General features: G+C 50.0%; 1 protein-coding gene across 8 annotated transcripts in view; it reads left to right on the plus strand.

The window, feature by feature from the left end:
• Positions 1 to 22,463, plus strand: part of PTPN3 (protein tyrosine phosphatase non-receptor type 3) — a 1,864,164-nt gene that overhangs the window by 1,281,858 nt on the left and 559,843 nt on the right. The window lies entirely within an intron of this gene.

Consider the following 22,463-nt stretch of genomic DNA (forward strand, 5'->3'; position numbering starts at 1 on the left):
TCTGAGGGGTTCAAGGGAAGGGCAGTCTAACTGGTCCTTCCCCAGGTCTTCTCTTGAGGGGCCACCCGAACCCAGAAATTCAACTTGATCAAGTTCGAACTCTTTAGGCTCAGTTTCCCTCAATTCCTGCAGGTCAGCCTCCTCTGAGACTTGATCCACAACCTGGGGCAAGGGAGAAGGCAATGCCTTAACCCTACTGCTCTTCTTCTTGGAAGGTGACTGGTATATTGTTCCAGGATCCAGTACCTGTTCAGTGGGGCATCTTCTGGCCTGTGACCTAGTCACAGCAAGCACATGTGCTGGCAAGCCTAACATCTCCATGTGAGTCCTATGCTCCACTTCTGACCATTGTGATGACTCCAAATCATTGCCCAACAAACAATCTACTGGGAGGTCTGAACTAACAACAACCTTCTTCTGCCCATTTACCCCTCCCCAGGAGAAAGCAACAATTGCCATACTATGACTGGTAGTGACATTGCTTGTATTGGTCACCAGGAAATCTGTACCTGGCATGATCTGTCCAGGGTCCACAAAGTTAGGTGTCACCATTGTGACACTGGCACAAGTGTCCCTATAGGCCTGAGCCATTTTTCCATTTATCAAAGGTGTCTGCCTGTATTTGCCCAAAGTATTGGGACTTATATCAGGGGATATATCCACATCCCCTGTACAGACAAGGACAGCCTGAGTGAGTGTGCCAACTAAGTTGTCATACCCCTCAGAACCCAAGGTTAACCCAACTAAACCCTTGGGAGGTGCACTACCACTGCTGACTGTACTAGGGGGCACAGGTGCCTTAGGGGCTGCAGTGGCAGGAGTCTGCCCTCCTCCTTTCTTGGTGCACTCACTAAACCAGTGAGTTTTACTTTTGCAGTATTGGCACCACCTTTTAGATTGGCCTTCTTGATTCTTCTTTTTCTGGGGAGCCTGACCCCCACCCTCTTTGGGTTGTTGGGGACCTGTTGAAGACTTCTGGTCATTTTGTTCACCCTTAGAATCTTTACCCTTCTGGTCTGCTTTCTTCTGACCACCTTGATTCTGGCCCTGGTTCTGCTTAAATCTTGTTCTGACCCATCTGTCTGCCTTCTTTCCCAATTCTTGGGGAGAGGTCAGACCTGAGTCAACAAGATGCTGATGCAGCAACTGGTTCTGACAATTGTTTACAATTTGTTCTCTCATGATCAAATTATACAATCCTGTGTAATCAGTAACCTTACTGCCCAGCAACCAGCCCTCCAAAGCCTTAGTGGCACAATCTACAAAATCAGACCAATCCTGAGACTGAGTTTTCTGGGTATCCCTGAACAGCAACCTGTGCTGTTCAGTGGTTAGGCCAAACCCATCAATCAGTGTATTCTTCAGGACTTGGTAATTGTTAGCATCCTCCACTCTAGTAGTGAGGAGCTTATCTCTACCTTTACCTTCAAAGGAGAGCCACAAGATAGCTGCCCACTGACTCTGGGGGACACACTGTACCGTGCAGGCCCTCTCCAAAGCAGTAATCCATTTGTGGATGTCATCCCCTTGTTTAAAGGGGGGCACTATCTTATTCAGGTGCTTTGTATCAAAACTCCTTTCCCTATTGCTATGTATAATGCTGCCACCAGTGGGTTTTGACCCACTCAATTCTTGCTCTCTAGCAAAGGCAAGTCTTTCTTTGGCCAGGGCAAGTTCTTCCCTTTCAATCCTCAGATTGACTTCCCTTTCCTTGGCTTCATACACTCTCCTCTGAGGGGATGTCATCCCTCTGTGAGAAGAGGCCTGAGAGCCATTGGTTTGAATGGATCTATTAGAGCCTCTTGATAGAGACCTAACTCGTCCACTCCCAGTGTTAAGCTGGCCTGAGAGGGGTCCCAGGGGTCTCCTAGTACCATTCTCATGCCTGCTTAAGTTGTCCCTAGTTAGCTGGCTAACTACTTCTGGACCTTTGTCTGCCTCGTCCTCAGATGGCTCCTGATCATCATCCTCCTCTGCTGAGAGATGGATGAGATCTGGGTCACCCCTGGTTCCCTCTAGGGCAGGCATGTGCCCTTCTGGATGAGAAGAGCTAAGGAGTTTCTCAGCCTTTCTGGCATCATAAGTCTCTAGGAGACCAATCAGAAATGGGATTGTGGGGTTAGACCCCTGTTTTAGCTTCCTGGAGGTACACACTTGTCTCATCTCCTGGAAGCTAAGGGCTGCATATCTAGAAGAGGCCTGTGGAGGGTCCTCAACCACCAGAGGGGTCTCAGTAGACTCTCCGTGGTTAGACATGCTTCTAGTGTGGTGTAAGTGATGCACCTACCTACACTATGTGTTTGCCTACTGATCCCTTGCTAAGAGTTGCAGCCAAGGTGTGCTAAGCCTTGAGGAGCTACAACAGCTGGTTAAGTAGAACTCAGAGTATTCTAAGCTAAGTTATATGTACCTGGAGTACTTATGTGATCTTTCAACAAGATATTCTTAGGATACGTGTGGTAAAACAACAGCAAGCTCAGATCCCAACCGCTGCTCACCAATGTGAGAAGTTGGCCTGATATGCAGTGCTCACTATTCTAGTGAACACTATGTATCAGTCCAGACAACCCTTATTGATGATTGGTTGTAAGTCAACCTTATAGACCAGCTATCCTAGTAGCATGGATACGAGCAGTCTAAGGCTAAAGACTCGAGAGGGCGTGTTAAGCCAGCTGTTATACCACACATATACCCCTTGAACACCAAGTGAAAGGACACCACACAAGTGTTATGAAAATAAACAGTGTATTTATTAAGATCACAACAGCCCTGTACTCTTTATGAGGACAGGGTACTAAGCACAAAACAAAACTCTTACGAAAATACTTAAGTTAGCACAGTATATACAAATGCCCGAGGGGCACGGAAAACCATATACTCTGAAAGTGGAATGCGAAATTACTAGCAGGTAAGTACAGTACTAATAGGCTTTGGAATCGCTAGGACTTGACTATAGAATCGTTAGATTACTCCTAGGAGATCCAGGGGACTCGGGTGCAGAGTGTGCACTCTCACACGTGATGCGGGACAAAGTCTATGGTAGCTAGTAAAAGCAAAGTTAGTGTTCTCGGGCGAACCCGACCTGGTAGGTGGATAATGAAAGTGGATTCTGACCCTTGGATAGTGAGGCTATGCTGGGGCACCGAAATGCCGAAGTTACCTAGCCCAGGGGCTGCAGCTGCATAGGTCTCAAAAGACGTCGGGAATCCTCGTAGACGGACCAGGAGCCTGGAAGAAAGATGCTGGCAGGCGACCAGTGAAGAGAGTTCGAAGTGATCCAAGCCTGGATCTTGAAGGGAGATGACACCTGAAAGCAGAGGGGGCCAAGTTCGTGACTACTAGCCAGTAGTCAGGTGGCACCAGGAGGGCACCGGATGGTAGTCACCTCGACTAGGTGAGTGGACGACGCTGTGCTCTGCAGATCTCACGGACCGGGAGGCGTTGTTGGCAACCAGGATGGAGGAGCGAGCTGTCCCACAATGGATGAAGCTGTCGGCGTCGCTGGACCCGGGATTGGGCAACAAAGCCTTGGCTAATTCAAGCCCACGCGGTGGACTTAAAATGGCGTCTGGAGTGGACCAGGAGGGTCCGGGGTGCTCCTCTCTTGGAAGGGAGCGAGGGCCAGTCCGGAGCAACCAGACCAGCAGCGGTGATGTCGTCGGGCGTCGTTCAGAAGGCCACAAGCCAGCGGGCTAGTAGCCAAACAACGCGGTGAGCAGCAAAAAGCAGAAGGGCCCCACGCAGATCGTGGAGATGCTGGGAGGCTGTACTGCGGTGCTGGAGCTGCTCAGGGTCGGGGCTTCTCCGACCCCAAAGCACTCACCAGAGGGTCACTCGGCGGGCGTGCTGTAAAGAAGTCGTGCAGTCTTGGCGATAGCCGGTCCCTCGAGGTCTCGTCGCACTCTCGGTTCTCAGCTTGGCTGTAGAGATGAGTAGAGGTCAGAGGTGCCAGGGAAGCCAGGTCTCGTCGAGCTGGGTCGTCGGATTCCTGAGGAAGGACTTGCAGCAGACCGCAGTGTTCTTAAGATGGTGCCTGCGGATGCAGGGTGACTACTCCTTAGTCACAAGGGAGAATCTTGAAGAAGAAATCTTGAAGTCCTTTCGCAGAAAGTCGTGTCTTGATTTCAAAGATGATCTAATTTGAACAGGGGGCCCGCTCCTATCTTTATACTAAGAAAAGGGGCTGACCCGGTGACTAGGTCCTGCCTATGGGTGGGACTAGGAGGGGGGTGGTTACACCCCTCTCCCATGCCGGACTTTCCCCAGGCCAGGGGCTGGTGTGCCCCTGGAACTGGTTCTGACCGGCCTATGCGTAGTGAGCACCGGGGTGCCACTCAGCAGTCACCTTCCTGTAAAGCCCTGCCTACCCAGGATACACAAAACCCTGTCTGGGACGGTGCTAGCACCGCCCCTGACAGGAAACCCTTTGTCCAGGCTCCCCTCGCTGGAAGGACTCCCAGCTGCAGGGGGTCAGACTCGTGTCTGTGGTGGCAGCATCCATTATGTGGAGCTGAGGCTTCGTTAACTTTAACCGGTGTTCACAGTCACATACATGTCGTGTCCCTCTAGAAGGGTGGAATGCTAACCCCGTCGCCAGAATTGGCGAGGGGTTAGTATTCCAGTCCGTATGACACCTTACTCGACATGTTTTGATAAAGCAATACCAAAGATAGCATTTAACCGCGAGGATTATAATGCACTTAAGAGTATATGGTATGCGTTATCATGGAACAGCTATTAGGACTTGGTTCCGCAAGCTGCAGACAGGCTCAGCTCATTCCAGAGCACCATCTCACACGATTCCAAGCACTCTGCCTTCAGGATTGTCAAGGCCTGCCATAGGAGTGACTGATAGGAATCTGTGTGTCCATTTTTAGGGTTAGATATAGGTATACTATATCTACAGCAAAGGGTGATTACACGACTTTGCCCCAGCTGTCATGCAGCCAGTTGTGTCAAATTTAGGAGGCCAGCCAGGGGTGGCATAATACATGCTTCAGCCCCTGGTAGGCCCTGGGTACACCTATGCCCTGAGTTACAGGGTCTGAGAAGGTGGCCCAGTACCAATTGGTAAATGCACCTAGGGTACATGTCGTAATTTAGAGAGAGAACAGCCAGCCTGTGGGTCTGATTGGCAAGCCCACAGCCAGAGAAAGTCGTAAACCAGTGAAACAAAAGCAAAAAATCTGGGTGATCATAGGATTGCAGACCCTACTCTCCTACATCCTCCACAAGGGTGAATTACAATTGCACCGGAGCCACTCCAAAAACCCACTCCAGCAAGGCACTCCGGATTCACACCAGCCGCATGGAAGGCATATATGTCACCAGCCCACAGACCGCCGCAATCTCCTTTCAGTAAATGGTGCCGCCACCCACATTGGGGAACCACTCCTGGACAGCAACAGGCAGCGATTGCAGGCACTCAGCAGGCGGTCTCCCGCGCACCAACGACCGCCACACCGCACAGCAGAAAGGTGACGCCGCCGCGCCCACACCGGGGAGCCACTAACCAGCCTCTCAGTGTCGAATCTAGGCAGCCCGCAAGGTTCCGGCCCACAACCATGAGCGGCGGCGGGGAACACAGCTACCCGCAACCCCGCATCGGCAGGGCGCGAGGCCGGAGAGCCGAGGGCGGCCTACTCCCCAGCCCGATTTCTCGCAGCGGCAGGAGCTTACCAGCCCTCAGCCCGGTCCCCGGAGCATAGACCTAGCGACGCCGCGCCCCACACAGCAATCGCCGCCCAAGACTGGCACCCACCGCGGCCCACACTAGTCCTCACTGCTAAGGCTGAACGCAGTCCGCCACAATGCCACTGCAGGCCCGGAACCTCTCTCTCCTCCGTTCCACTTTGAATTCGGCTCCGCAGTTTCTGGCTGTGTTGTTTTACATGCCTTCACAAACGTGTATTTCGCAGAGATGGCCTTAAACAAAGGCAGATGATGCAAGATAATGAAAGGATTGTGGGCTCGGCCAGCGGAGCTGCTCAACAGAGCGGCCATCTTGCTGTGCGCCCTCTAGCGTCCCCTTGAAGGATGCACTTCTTTGGTGTTAATCTCCCAGCGATCTCTCTATGGGACTGTCACTCCTATCTCCTCTTCCAGAGTTTGTTATAACCACAGATGCATCTTTGGAAGTCTGGGGAGCGCATCTAAAAGACCTCCAGACACGTGGCAAATGGAGCCTCTCTCTCCAAAATGCATATCAATTTTCTGGAACTACAGGCGAGTTTTCTAGCCCTCCAATCATTCCTACCAAGGATAGGAGCATCCTCAGTCCTCATACACACGGACAATACCACCTGCATGCATTATCTCAACAAGCAGGGAGGACCAAGATCTCCAATTCTATCCTGGGAAGCTCAAAGAATCTGAGAAAGGACACTTCAACCTCAAAGCGGAGCATCTCCCAGGCGTAAAGAACAACCTAGCAGACACCTTGAGCAGGTTAAATCAATCAAATCACAAGTGGGAACTCAACCAACTGATTCTCGATCACATCTTCCAGAAATGGGTAAAACCCAACTTAGTCTCTTTTACGTCTAAAGGGAACCAGAAATGCTGGTTCTTTGCCAGCAGGGAATCACAGATAGGGTCATGGGGGAATGCATTTTCGATAAGATGGTCAGGAATCTTTGCTTACGCTTTTCCCCCATGTCCCCTAATCGCCAGAGTGTTGATGAAAATGAAATGCGATCCATGCAAACTCATTCTTATTGCTCCGCGTTGGCCACACCAGCACTGGTTCACTGAGCTACTTCTGCTGTCGAAATCCAAACCTTATCGCCTTCGATCGTCAACCACCCTGATAACAATGAACAAAGGTCTGATCCTGTATCCGCACCCAGCTTCTCTTCAATGGTGTGCCTGGAACCTGAGTTCAATGAGTACCAGGATTTAGTTATCCCTCAAGATTGTAGCGATATGTTGTCCAGAGAAAGAGCTGAGTCTACTACTAAAACATATAGACTAAAATGGAAACAATATTGTTCTTGGTGCCTTCGGAATGACATTCTGAAGCCTCTTCTCTCTGTTATTTTCGCATCATCAAGCAGTTCATGAAGTGTCCATTCAAGACTTTTCCCCTTATCTGAAAGAAACATGTTAGTAATAGATTCCTTTCCTTAGAATTTCCCCCAAGCGTCAGACTGGATCCGGAAAGTTTTAATCAGCAGTACCTCTACGCTTTGGAAGGTGGCGTTGTGCGGCTCCGCGTCCGTCATTGGCGTTGTGGTCACTGAGATGACGTCGCAGCAGTTAGACGCCACCCTCGCGCGCTGAAGTCAGATCTTTTTTTTCCGCGCCAGCAAGCTCAGATCCGGAGAGAGCGGTACCCCCAGTCACTTTTTGACTGAGTTTTTTTGAGGCTTTTTGTCTCTATTTTTTGTCGATTGACTCCTGGTGCAGTAGGGATGCCCAGCGCCAAGTCCTGCGCGGACTGTCATTGCATTATGTCAGCGACGGACCCGCACCACGTGTCGCTACTGCCTGGAGCGCAACCACGACCCGAAGCTGTGCTCCAACTGCCGGGCCATGGCGCTGAAGACTTTTTGGGAGCGGTCCTGCAAGTTGCTAGAAGTCCGGCAGTTGGCCTGCGCCGCTCAAGGTTCGGGTCCCGTTGGAGGTCGAGGAACCAGTCGTGGTGCCGCCACCACCGTTCATCGAGACCGAAGTCTTCGCACTCGGGGTCAGGTAAGATGAAGCATTCCAAGAAGTCAAAGAAGCGCCATCGCTCTCCGACTTTCCCTTGCCGGCCGCGCGTTGTGGCTGAGGGTGCGGGTGGTGCCTCCCCCGCGGCTCCAGCAGAGCAAATACACAGTTGCCGCTGGCCTACCCACCTTTCCCGGCTCCGTCGGCGACTCCGGCCCAGTTGCAGGCATTTCTGTCAGCCATGGCTCACCTCTTTGGGCCGTCGGGGCACGACGTTGTGCCTTCAGACCCCGTGGGATCCAGTCGACGCCGGTTAACCTTGTGACACCTCCACCGACGTCGACCCCATCGGCACCACCTCCAACGTAGCCCTGCCTACCGGATGACGTCACCCCCGGTTTCAGCCCCGATGTGGACACTGCACCGGACCAACGTCGCTCGATGACGATTCCGACGCCAAAGGGGTATTTCTATCCCTAAATCCCTCCTGCTTATTTTCGGCCTGTTCATCAGCCTTCGGAAGAAAGGGAGGACTGGGAGAGGTCTGAGGACCCTCTTACAGCACAATGTAAGTTTGACCCGGACTGGGCAGAGGAGTTGGGGGAGGCCAGTATTCTTAAAACCTCTCCTGACCTTGGCATGCTGACTCCTCCTACCGTGGCTACGGAGGAGGGTGCAGGTTACGCAGTGGTGTTGTGTAGTGCGGCTGAGGACCTCCACCTCGAGCTCCCTACAGTGGCCGTCAGGACTAACCTCCTGACAGAAGTGCTTCAGCCGGCAGCTACCTCTGCGAAGCCACTGCTGCCTTTTAACAATGCACTTTCGGATGTTCTTTTGGGTACCTGGTCCATGCCCAACACAGGGGCTTCTGTGAATAGGAACCTGGCCCAACGCCATTGACCGGCCCCTGTGGACACCTTTTACCTTTCCCAACACCCCACCCCTGAGAGCTTGGTTGTCCAAGCATCTGCGTCCCCGAGCGCATTCCCTACAGGACCTCCGGACAGGGAATCCAAGAAACTGGAGCATTTTGGTAAGAAGATTTTTCTTACTCCAGTTCAGGGTTGCGGTCTGTGAACACTGCATACCTCTTGGGCCATTATTCCCACTCTGTGTGGGATACAGTAGCGCTCATGATGCCTCAATGTAATCTCGCAAGCTATTGCTGAAGGGAGGGATGCAGCCAAGTTTACTATTAGTTGTGGCCTTGACACCGCCGACTCGCCGGGCAGAGTGATTTCCACGACAGTGGCGCTCCGTCGTCACACCTGGTTGAGGACAACTGTTTTTTCTGGGGATGTCCAGAACCCTCTGATGGACAGCCTCTTTGATGGCATTCGCCTTTTAAGCAACAAAGCAAATAGTGCATTGGAGCTTTTTAAGGACTCATGGGCTACGTCCAAGTCCTTGGACCTTTCCGCCTTTTGCCCTCCTCCGCCTTCTGCTTTTCGCTCCTTTCGTGGCCATGGATGGGGTGCCCAACATGTTCGCTTCAGAGCCACAGGCCTGTGCAGCAAAAGTCTCAGTCGGCCGCAGACATGGGACCCGCCGAGCCGGGTCAGGGGGCCAGTCAGTCCACCGCCACCACTGCCTCAAAACCTTCCTAGTCCAGGGTTTAAGGCCCATCAAACGCCAGTGGGTGACAGGATTCGCAATCACCTCCCCCACTGGCGCACCATCACTTCGGACAGGTGGGTTTTACAAATAGTCCGAAGGGGCTACTCCCTCCCCTTCGAGACTATCCCTCTAGCCATGTCACCCCAGTACCACCGCATGTCAGGGGATCACTTGACACTTCTTCAACAGGAAGTCGCAGCCCTCTTGGCCGAGGGGGGATTTCGAGCGCGTTCTTGCGCCAGAAGTAGGACGTGGTTTTTACTCCCACTATTGCCCAAGAAGGACAAAGGCTTGTGTCCTAACTTGGACCTCTGGGACGTTGATCGCTTCCTCCGGAAGGAGAAGTTCAAGATGTTAACTCTGGCTCAGGTCTTGTCTGCCCTAGATCCTGGAGACTGGATGCTAGCTTTGGACCTGCACGACGCATATTTCCACATTCCCATCCTGCTGGCCCACATGAGTTACCTGCGGTCCACAGTAGGTCACAAGCACTTTCCGTTTACCGTGCTTCCCTATGGCCTTACAAGCACCTCTCGGATGTTCATGAAAGTGATGGCGGTAGTTACAGCTCATCTGCGCAGATCAGGTGTTCCAGTCTTCCCCTAACTCTACTACTGGCTGTTGAAGGCGGGCTCACCCCAGACGGTCGCCTCCACCTCCAGACTATGGCTGACCTCCTGCATTTGCTGTTTGTTCAGGCTTTTTAGGGCTCTAAAATGCCTGCTCTTTTCGACAAATGCCCAGCATGTGGAAGGAAGAAGGCCAAGAGTGATCCACACGACGTCTGCATTGTCTGTCTCCCTGAAGCACATGTCCCTGAAGACTGTGACATCTGCCAGCATCTTTCAGCAAGGACCCTGAGGGACAGGCTGAAGAATAGGCTTCAAGGCCTTGAAGAGAGACGACTGCAGGCTGCAGGTGGGTCTGGGCAGGCTGGGAAGGTTCCCTCTGCCTCTGCTGAGGCCTCTGGGGGGCTCCCCAAAGGCAGGAAGACCAGCAAACGGTCCCGGTCTCCGTCGGCGTCGATTGCATCGACGACGACGTCGAGAGGGATGACCACGGTGTGTTCCCCATCTCCCTGGGGCTCCGGGTCGAGAACGGCTTGATGATTCGACGTCGAAGGGCCTGGATAGGCCGCCGTCGAGACCACCGTCAACGGCATCTTCATCGTCGTCGTCGACGTCAGCGTCGATCTATTGACGTCGAAGAAGGAGCGACAGGCGTCGGCGCTCGCCGTTGAGGCGACACCGCCGGTCGCCGTCGAGGAGACGATCGGCGTCGAGGACCTTGAGAAAGCGGTCAGCGTCAAGGAGGAGTCGACGCTCGTCGTCGAAAATGGAACGGTCGACGTCGCGGAGGCGGCGTTCGGCGTCGAGGAAGAAGAGGTCGACGTCGCGGAGGCGGCGTTCATCGCCAGAGTCGCAGAGGCGACATTCGACGCCTGAAAAGTGACGCTCAGCGGCGAGAAGGAAGAGATCGGCATCTAGGAGTCGTTCCAACTCTCCTAAATGGCGCAGAAGGAGTTCTAGCGCCAGAAGTCACGCTTGATCTAGTGGAGGGCGCCGGAGAAGGCAATCGCCTGCTGGAGGGGCTGGGTCGCAGTCCCCTAACCCGAAGATGTCACCGGGCTCGGTGTACTCGGTGGTATATACACCACCGTCGGCCAAAGTCGCCCCCTCCCCCTATACCTAAGGAGGATTCTCCCGTCAACCCTCCTCTACCACCACTTCCTCCCTCAGGACCGCCACCACCACCGCTCCTGCCGCATGGGCCCACCCCTCGGTCGGAGATACCTCCTGTCCCCCCGCCAAGATCGGTGTCACTACCTCCTCTTCCTACACCACCTAAGGGGACTCCTAAACCAAGACCCCAGGATAGGCCACGGAAGACGCCTCCACGAAAACCTGCGAAGCGCCCACAAACCGGGAGGTCGCGCTCTCGCTCCAGGAGGAGGGAGCGATCGCGCAACAGGTTGTCCACGCGGTCGAGACGCAGCCATAGGAGGCACAGATCTCGCTCTCACACAAGGTCCTCAGGGACCAGGGACTAATCTCCGACTTTGTAGGGATCGCCGGACACAAGGGTGTCGCCGGTTGATGACCTAGTGAAGTTTCATGATGTCCTATTGAGAGGCGCTGCCAAATTGGGCATATCCTTGACGGTGCCCAAGCCCAAGACATCGGTTATTTTCGAGACACTGCACCAGAAACACCTGTCTCGTCCACTACTACCTCTGGTGCCGGGCCTGGAGGAACCGGCCATGGACCTTTTTCTCACCCCGGCGGCCCGCTCGAGATTACAGAAAAAATACCGGGCTCCCGATTCGGATCCGGCTTTTCTGAGGGTGGAACCTCCGCCGGATTCTGTGATTGTGACGGCGGCCCGCAAACAGCATGCCACCCCCACTTCATCCACAGTCCCCCCAGACAAAGAGTCTAGATGGATGGATTCAGCTGGAAGGAAAGTGTGTGAAACATCGGCGACCTCTATGAAGGCTGCGAGTGCCACGGCTTTGTTGGGACGTTACGACCGCGCCCTCTGGGACTCCCTCCAGCAGTTTGCGGAACACTTACCTCGCGAGAAGCGGGAGGATTTCCAGGAAGTGTTAAATGAAGGGATGCTTGTAGCGAATCAAATTATCAGCGCTGCAGCAGATTCATCCCTCTTGGCGGCGCATGGCTTTTGCCATGGGGTTAACCAGCGACGACATGCCTGGCTCCGCCTTTCGTCACTGAAACCAGACGCACAGCAAAGGGTTGTCAGTCTTCCATTCTCTGGCGAAACCCTATTTGGGAAACATGCGGATGACGAAATGGCCCGCATGAAGGCGGAGGCCGAAACACTCACGGCTGTGGGTCTAGAGAAGCCCAAAGAAATGAAGAAATCGTACCGCCCTTTCCAACGGCGGTTCGTTGGACAGGGCAGAGGACGTGGCCAAGCTTCGGGACAGTCACAGCAACAACAGCAGTTCCGTAAGCCGTTGCAGAAATGCCCTAAGGGCAGAGGAGGCCAACAGTCGGCACCAGCGACCAAAGGCCCGGCCGAGTCTAGGCCCTGAGCACTTACTTCCCCCGGATCCGTTACCCACTCCGGTAGGGGGAAGCATCCAATTTTTTCTGGCAGAGTGGAGAAAAATTACTCAGGACAAGTGGGTGCTGAATATTGTTTGCAATGGATACAGTCTTCGGTTCACCAGCCCTCCTCTAGAAATTCCACCGGTCAGCCCGCCGTTTCAGCTGCGCGAGCTCCAGGCGGAGGCAGATATCCTGTTAAGGAAAAGGGCGATAGAAGACGTACCTCTGTCTCAGAGAGGAAGAGGTCTGTACTCCCGGTTCTTCCTGGTTCGCAAGAAGCACAAGAACGAGTTCAGGCCCATCCTGGACTTGAGACAGGCAAACAGATGGATTCGCAAGGAGAAGTTTCGCATGCTGTCGTTGCATCAGATTTATCCTCAGTTGCAACAGGGAGACTGGCTATGTGCTAGAGACCTACAGGATGCGTACTTCCATGTGCCCATTGCACACAAACACAGGAAGTTCCTGCGGTTCCAAGTCGGCGCCAATCATTATCAATACACAGTACTCCCATTCGGACTAAAGTCGGCGCTGAGAACATTCTCGAAGTGCATGGCGGTGGTAGCAGCACACCTGAGGAAGAACAAGGTGTTTGTCTACCCGTATCTGGACGATTGGTTGATCAAGGCCTCCTCCTTCTCTGAAGCTCAAGCACACTTCCAGAAGACGTGCGTTCTCTTGAAAAAGCTGGGGTTGCACATCAACATGTCCAAGTCTGTCCCGACTCCGGTCCAATGCATACAGTACTTGGGAGCCTCCATCAATACATTGTCAGCAAGCGTGTCTCCTTCGGAGGAGCGACGATTATCACTCCTTCAGAAGGCTCAGGCTCTTATGACCACTCCATCTACAACAGTGAGGACGGTGTCTTCTCTACTGGGATCGATGGCCTCTTCTATCTTCCTGACGCCACACGCACGGCTGCACATGAGACCGCTGCAGGAGTGCTTGTAGGACCAGTGGGATCAGAGGAAAGGATCTTGGGACGACAAGATACAACTGTCTCTGCATGCTCTTCAGTCTCTGAAGTGGTGGTGTTCGGCAGAGGATCTCTTCAGAGGGGTTCCCTTCCACAAGGACATTCCCTCGCAGACTGTCGTGACGGATGCTTCTCTCCACGTGTGGGTGGCACACTCCGGAAACCTGCAGATTCAAGGAACGTGGTCCCCGATGGAGGCCACGTATCACATCAATTTCCTGGAACTCAGAGCGGTTCACTTGGCACTGAAGGCCTTTCTTCCGTCCTTTCAGAACAACTCTCTGCTTGTACAGACGGACAATACGACCACGATGTATTACCTCAACAAGCAGGGGGGTTCGAGATCACGCACTCTGTCACAAGAGGCGCAGGCGATCTGGCACTGGCTTCTGGCCAGAGGACTGACGATAACGGCTACCCATCTGCCAGGTGTGCAGAATGTTCAGGCGGACGCACTGAGCAGACTGATTCAGGAAAACCACGAATGGGTCATAAACGACGAAGTACTAGGAGAAGTCTTCGCAAGGTGGGGAACTCCAGACGTAGATCTGTTTGCCACCGCTGAAAACAGCAAATGTCGAGACTTCGCCTCCAGGTACTACCAGCAGGGGACGCTGGGGAATGCGTTATAGATCAACTGGTCGAACAGCTTTCTGTACGCTTTTCCACCCATTCCCCTGATTCCAGCGGTACTCATCAAGCTGTCCCGGTCCAAGACTCGGATGATACTCATTGCCCCGGAATGGCCCAGACAGTGGTGGTTCACGGACCTGCTTCACAGGTCTCTCCTTCCTCACATTCGGCTTCCGTGCAGGCCTGACCTTCTCACGAAGTTCGGGGGGCGGATGTTGCACCCCAACCTCTCGTCTTTGAGTTTGTCGGCATGGCTCCTGAGATAGTGCAATATGGCCATCTAAATCTGCCCGAAGATTGCATGGACATACTGAAGGAGTCTAAGAGACCTTCCACTCGGACTTCCTATGCTTACAAGTGGAAGAGGTTCTGTGTCTGGTGCCAGTCCAAGAACTATGACCTGACGACGTGCAAGGAAGACGTTATCCTTCCTTACCTTCTACATTTGGCGCAGTCTGGCCTTAATGTTCATTCCATTAAGGTTCATCTTGCTGCATTGACTGCCTACAGGAAATGCCCTTCACTGACTTCCTTCTTCCAGATCCCTGTGATCAAAGATTTTTTGGAAGGCTTGAAGAAAGTGTTCCCTCCTGTCAGGCTTCCTTCGCCTTCATGGGAATTGAATGTGGTGCTGTCCAGATTCGTTGCAGCACCTGTCCTGGAAGGCGGCGTTCCTCGTGGCCATTACATCGGCCCGCAGGGTGAGTGAAATTCAGGCGTTGTGTTGCCAAGAACCTTATACTGTATTTCATGCTGCTAAGGTTGTTATGCGTACTCACCCTAAATTTCTTCCCAAAGTTATTTCTGATTTTCATGTCAACTAGACCATAACGTTACCTATGTTTTTTCAGAATCCTTCATCTCCAGCGGAAAGGTGTCTACATTCCCTGGATGTTAGGAGGGTGTTGACATTTTATCTGGATAAAACCAAAGATATTCGTAGGTCAGACCAATTATTTGTCAATTATGGATCGGACAGGACGGGTCTTGCTACCTCTAAGCAGTCCATCTCTAGGTGGATTGTGTCCTGCATACAGTTGTGTTACCAAAAAGCTAATAAGACGTTAGTGGGTAAGCCTAAGGCTCATTCCACCAGGGGAAAAGCTGCCACGACAGCTTTACTCCGTAATGTTCCGATTGCAGAGATCTGCAAGGCTGCCACTTGGAAGTCGGTTCATACCTTTGCTAAGCATTACTGTCTGGATGCCAGGGCAGATGCTCAGGTTGGGCAGGCTTCACTGCGGAATTTGTTCGCACAATAGTGGTGTTAATTTTCTTCTCTCCACCGCCGCTTTGGTGTGGGGATGGGCTTGCCATTCTATTCACTAGATTATGACTATACACAGAGATCCCCTACTACAGAAGGAGTAGTTTCTGTCCTGTTACTCCAGTTCTGTAGTAGGGGTATCTCTGTTGTAGTCATAAGCGCCCGCCCTCCTCCCCGGTGGAGAAAGATATTCATATAAGGAATGCTACAGGTCTGGCGTGCCACGCCTTCAAAAATAACTGAAAGTAAAAGGGACCTGCTGTGCATTCTGGGATACTGGGAGAAACTTCTGGAAAGTTCTCTTAAAGGCACAGTATCCTATTTAAGCCACATAATGGCAGCCTATGGGGCTTGTCTGTCCATGCCTTCCTCTCTATCATTCCAAAGTCTTTTACTGGTAGAGGCAAGTTTCTCTATGGAAGAAACTGGGTAGGCTGTGTTGTGTAAGGTTTTGTTTGGTGGAATTTCTAGTTGAAGTACTGGACAGTGTAGCCTGTGGATATAGGCTGCATTATCTGTCTTTAAATTCTCTCTTAAGTGTCTTTGCAGTTTCTGCATGTTTTGACAATTTAAGAGATTATTTTTGATTGCCGGGTTCCACGGAAGTGGGCGGGACTATTCACTAGATTATGACTATAACAGAGATACCCCTACTACAGAACTGGAGTTACAGGACAGAAACTACTCCTACTGATTCATTATTGTGTGCCATTCTCCCACAGGTTGAACCCTTGCTTTGTGTGAATTTGGTTTCCTGCAGTTCTTCGGAATGTGCCTTTGAGGTGTCTGTTTCTAGACTGTTTCTAAGTAGATAAGTGTAGCTCCTGATTGCAACCTCTGAGTCTATGGAGTATGCTGGTGCTGTTGTTGATACAACACACAAAGTTAAGTGGGTTTCCAACACCAGCATCAGTAGTGTATCCTCTGCATGAGAGAGCAGCATGGCAGGTCCAGATCTGCCCATTCTGAAACATTTTGACAGTGTGAGGAAGGGGCATGGTCTTGAAGAAGGTGTTTTACGCCAGGGGGCTCTGAGTGACATGACATTGAGTTTGAGAGCCACGCCTGAGTTGTCGACGATGAAGTTCAAAACCTTAAAGGAAGAGAATGAGATGCAGACCGTCCCCGAAATTCGCTTTTTATCCATCTATATTTTATGATATGTAGGCTCCCCCTTCCAAATCATCTGCCCCTGCTTTCACCTGCTACGCTGGAGCAGAGGAATAATGGAGGGGGTCTGGGGGACTTAGATAACATGGCCATTCCTCCATGTTCCAAATAAAAACATTAAAAAAATACCTGGCCTCCGGTTACTTCTGTCATGCCTGCCAATGTTTTCACAATAACAATTATTTTGCAAGTCCGATACAGCATTTGGAATTGCGGGTCTTTATTCATAAAATGTACTTCTTTATGGGCACGTTATAAATATGCTGTTTGGGAGCTGGATGCTTTTATGTATTTATAAAGCGCATGGTGACCCCAAAGCATCCCAGCGCTGAACAAGAGGTAGCACTACAGAAGAGCTGGAAATTAAACATCTACAAAACTGACCTATTTAAAAAGGCAGGTTTTGATTGCTTTTCAGAAGCTTAGCTCATTTTCTGTAGCTCAGATGGCCAAGGGGAGAGAGTTGCAGAGCTTTGCTACATTAAATCTGGAAGATCGACTACCCCTTCTAGCTCTTTTGATGGCCGGCGTGGTGATTATTTAGAGGGCTGAAGATCGAAGTGATATGTTGAGGGTGTAAGGGATGACAAACTGATGTGAAGTAGGTGGGCCTCGACTGTGTAAGGCACAGTGGGCAGTGCACAGCGATTTGAATTCCATCCTTTGGGCAATGGGGAGCAAATGAAGCTCTCTCAATATCTATCTAATTAACTGTGATATGGGGATTCCAAGCAGTGTGCATTTAGCACATCTTATAGTTTCTGGGTAACTCTTCTAGGAGACCCTAAATACAACAAGTTACCATAGTCTAGAACGGGAGAGGACCAAGGCCTGGACCACCACTTGTCTAGAGGTCTTCTGGAGAAAGGGTAGAGTCTTGTGCAACATCCGCAGTATTTAGAAACAACGGGCTGTGGTTTTTGTGGCCTGGGCTAACATAGTCAGGGTGTCTTCTAGCCACATCCCCATGCTTTTCATAAAGTTAGGAATAAGAGGGGAGACATGGCTGGTTGGACCGAGAAATTGTTCCCAAGAATCATTAATGCTATTTTTGCTCCATTGAGCTTCAGACATGACTTGTTCATCCAGCTGGCTGCTTGCTCAAAGCAAGCCCCTAAATTAAAGATTGAAGGGTCAGAGTGAACGGCAAGAGACAATACCAGCTTGGTGTCATCTGCATAAGAGACTATTGAGATCCCGAAGAGAGCTACGATATCTGCCAAAGGTTGAAACATATATTAAACAGCATTGTGCTAAGTGAGGACCCTTGCAAAACCCCTCAAGCAACGGGCAGGATTTCCGAGGAACAATCCTTATCAAAGACCTTGCATGTTTGGCCCTTTAAACCTTTTGAACTATTCTTTAACTATTCTTATCCTTGCTGAACATATGAAGCAATCCTTATAAACATGGTACTGGTGCTCGTAAGCAGTCTACGAGGCCTGGGCTTGATACAGTGGACGACACTGCACATGCTCTAGTTTCTAGTGTGGTTCTGAAGCAGCATGTCTCGATGTTTATCACAAGTTTTTGGTTTGAAGTTCAAGCACAGCTTTTAGGTATGGAATATGATGGTTAAAAGCTGATGGCGGAACTGCTTTCTGATTATTGGAAAGATATAAACCAAATAGGGTATCAATAAGAGCTTTGGGCCTTTCCTGTCCATTTAAGAGTGGATATATTCATCAGTATGGGGAGAGAACTTGGCCTAATGGCTAGGGCGGTCGACCTCGAATCTGGGGAACTGGGTTCGAGTCTCGACAATGACGCTGAGCATCCTGTGATTCTGGGCAAATCACCTAACAAAAATTAATGAGTCCTGATGTAATGCATGGTGCTATGTAAAGCGCTCTGATACCTGATTTGGGGCAAGTTCGCGCTATATAAAACACTGTAAAAGAAAAGAAAAAAGTATGGCTGCCAGAAATAACAGCAACAACAAATAAAGACAGTGCAACCTTTTCCTTATAAGAGAAAAGGATGAGGCAAAGGAATGGGGCTCAGGCCCCTTCCATCTCATCTTTAGCACAAAGGGCAGAACCTCTACTAGTCTAGCACTCTTTTGGTGCAGAACATACAACTCTGGGGGACAGTGGTGGGAGAGCCTCTTTTTACTGAATAATTAAAGAATCACTTCGGTCCAGAGCTTCTACTGAAATGATGCTCAGTCTGTTCTCTCTCCTTTCCAAGATTATCCCACCCATCCCTCTACATTGTCTCCCACTTATGCCAAACAAAACTTTTAATGAGTTTGATCCTGTCTTTGCTGGCCAGGGAGACTGTGGGAATGTTTCCCCTGCACAAACCTGCAAGGTCTATTTTTTCTTAATATTTTTTTATTCTCAAGAAAGGGGGGGATGACTGTTTCCTGTATTGAATCTGACATTCATGATCAAGTTCCTCAAAAACAACCAGTTCAAGATGCTTATCCAGCAACAGTAGAAGATGTGCATTACCACTTAAAATCTCTTCATCTGGATTACCCATAGCATATGTATGAAGAAAAATTATAGAATTGGCTTCGCCCCCTGCAACCCTGCCAAAATATTTGAGAGTACCCAGAATGCATAGCTGGTTGTAAGGTTATAATGCAAGTAATCTGCTCCATATTTCCTCCAACTCTTATTGTTCTATCTATAATAATTATTTGCTCTGCAGCCATATTAAACATGTCTAGTAAGCATAAGTAGCCACTTAAGGCATTTTGCATAATCTCAGACTTCCAATTGTAGCCGCTGACATAGACTTTTTAAACCACTTATATTGGACTTGTTGTGAAAGGCACCGCCCTAGTTGACAATGTCCCCCCAATTTCCACTTCCTCGTTTATATCCTCCTATATTTATGAGCAGTTTTTATTAGGTTTTTAGCACTCCAGTAGTACATGTCAATACCACAGTAATACTTATTTCACCTCCAGCACAGCAAGGTTGGATACTGTCTCGATACTTGTAACCTTAGCAGGATCCTGCGCCATCAGTGCAGGATTTTGAAATACCCTATTATCAGCCCACCATCTTGCATGCCTTTATCATGGTTCAGGAGCAAATCATTCCGTTCCTCATATGAAAACTCAACTGTCCACCAATGTTCCCGTAAATCTTTGAGTTTTGAGTAGTGGGCAAAAAAAATATAGTGACTGTTGATAACCTTGTAACGGCCTGACACAGCGCCCTTTACCACAAGCATGCAAGTATTTGAAAATGGCAGACTGACCCAAATGTATAGGTTACTCAAACAATGGCTCAGTTGCTGTTATTTCCAGAATTGAGAACGCAGGAGATCATACTAAACTTGTAGCTCATCAAACAATTTATAAATCACATCTGACAAAAATACACATTAAGTGTGAGAATGTCTTTATTTTTCCAGAGTGTCCATGAAACCTGCGACTATCTACGAATATATCCCCATTTGGCCATATTAATGCACTTCCATGCAATTCACTAAGCACTCCAAGTCTCCTGTGACTTCTGCACCATCCATATAGTAGAGAATAGACAATAGGATTCAAACATTCACTAAATATTGTACCCTTAAACATAGAAGGTATTCAAACCTGCGTCAAATTGGAGGATGCCTCTTTCCTTGTTGATTTGTAAACTTGAAGAATTCTATAGGGAAGCAGGCTTTTACAGTGAAAGTGTCATCAATTGCTTTACCTATCGCTTTCTCAGATATGTCATTCTGCATTACCGGCCTCTGTTCTGCCAAGAGTCACTGATTCCTCTGCCATAGTATTCAAGTGGTCAGAGCGATAAAACTCACGGAATGAGTCAGTGCTAAATTTGAGCAGATGGTTGGCGGTGGGGCCACCAGCACTTATCTTTGGGGACTGGAACTTATTTTCGGCACCACATATTTCCTTAATGCAAGAGAGAGAAAAACACACAAAACCGAAAGACTGAGGAAGAGAAAAACGGCCAACCTGTCACAAAAAAAGAAAGCGGAAACCTGCAGGTGTAAGGGCAAGAAAAAAGGGCATAGAGTACATAGTTGTGAATTAATGAGTACCAGCCTTGGTATCCGACCCAACCATATTTAATTGCACTGACCCCTGTCTTCTGAGCAGGTAGGTCACTTCAACTGGGCAGGTCAACAAGTGTCCCTAACTATCTCTGAAAGCACAGGTGGAGTGCAAGCAGATTGACTGTTTGTTCACCCTGCTCATAAGGCCTTTGTTTGATGCATGAGAGAGAGCATATTCTACCTTGGAGGTATGAAGTGTTTTGAGGTCATTGTTTGCTTTAACCAATGATCTCAAAGTGCCCTGAGTATTGAAATGTAACCCTAGCAATCTCAGTCTTAAGTCGTAATGAAGCAGCCCTAGTCATCCCCTTGAGAAATGCTGTGTTCCTCATCACCTTTCTCCTCACGTACACCTTCCTATTTGCCCACAACATTTGTGCCGAAGTAGCAAAACCCTCATTCAGTTATGTTGTCAAGAAGGAATAGAGTTTCTTCTTATCAACATCTTATAGTGTGTCCGCCATGTACCTGAAGGGGGCATAAATAAACCAATATATGGCTGTAGCCTGATTGCATTGTGATCACATTTGCCCAAGAATTGAGAGGGCTTTGGATTTTGTTGTGGTCATGATCTGGCTCCAGCAATTTTAAAGCATTACATTGCAGGTGATGGAATTGCAAACATTAAGTCTTGCAACATGAGTTTGACGAACACAAAGTGAACATTCAGATCTGATCTTTATTAAAGGTTATCACAGACAGCAACTTTCTAATGAGGATTTCAAACCCGCCTTTACTATTGCCTGCCGGGGAGCATTTAACAAAGACTGCTGATATAGCGGCAACATTTGCAGCATACTACTGCCAGCTCTATGCCGGTCGACCTCAGTCCTGTAGATAAACCACTCATCTGCTTATTGCAGATTTGCCCCTCTCATGTCTGAGATCGTCCAATCGCCGGGCTCTAGAGCAACCATTATATGCTGAGGAGTTTCGACAGACCCTCCAGGAACTGAATAAAGGGAAAACACCAGGACCTTACGGCTACCAGATGGAATACTGTTGTCGATTCCCAACGCTTCTCCAGCCTACACTCCCAGATATATACCAGGATCCAATTGACAAAAGTCGATTCTCTCCTAAACTAGATCCGCCCCCATAATGGTGATTCATAAGCCTGGTCCCCCTGTGGACCGGTGCCAACCCCACCGGCGGATATCCTTCATTAACTCTGAGGTCAACATTTACACCTAGGCATTGGTCAATAGGCTTCTCCCTCATTTGTCCCACTTCTTCCCCCCGACCAATGCAGCTTTATGCTGTGCCGAAGTACTCGGCACTGCATACGTAGTGGGCTAGTGGCACTTGCCCACCTGTCAGACATCTTGGGCCCTGCTGCCCTGCTGTTACTGGATTTCGAAAAGGCCTTTGACTCCGTCCACTGGGCCTTCATGAAACCTGTCCTCCCGCATCTGGGCTTTGGGCCAAGATTCCGCTTCTATGTCAAAATTCTATACACTCGCCCAAAGGCACAAGTTTGAATCCACAGCACCCTCTCAGATCCCTTCCCGATTGAGCTGCGTACCCAACAGGGATGTCTGCTCCCCCCTGTTGATTGCCCTGATTATAAAGCCACTGGCAACATGGGTCCGATGCCCAGGTGAGGTGCTATGACTGGGGCTGGTGGTGCAGGACCACATAGCCCTTTATGCAGAAGATGTCCTCCTGTTTCTGGTGCAGCCGTCACTCATGGGTCCCGCCTTGTCCAGATGCTCTCCATATATGAAGAGGCTTATGGTGCTTAGAGTTATTTGGACTAAGTCCCTCCTGGTGCCACTGAAAGCAGTGCTTAATTTGCAAAAAAATAAATACGTGCTAGACTCTCGTAACGAGGCCACTGCAGCTTGCACCAACCATTGCCCCTGCCAGCTTTGCCAATGACAGTACCAACACAATTACAAACCATCACATTCTTGCAAGTGCGGCACTTCAGACTATCCCAGGCCCCTAAAACTATAAGACTGGCTTGGGTGGCAGGTATTAGTTATTGTTAATGTATAGTGAATTATTAAACAGCTGGTGTTGGGCTCATCCCTAATTTAAG

This window comes from Lissotriton vulgaris, chromosome 4_1, assembly GCF_964263255.1.
Source record: "Lissotriton vulgaris chromosome 4_1, aLisVul1.2, whole genome shotgun sequence".
In the NCBI taxonomy this organism is placed as follows: domain Eukaryota; kingdom Metazoa; phylum Chordata; class Amphibia; order Caudata; family Salamandridae; genus Lissotriton; species Lissotriton vulgaris.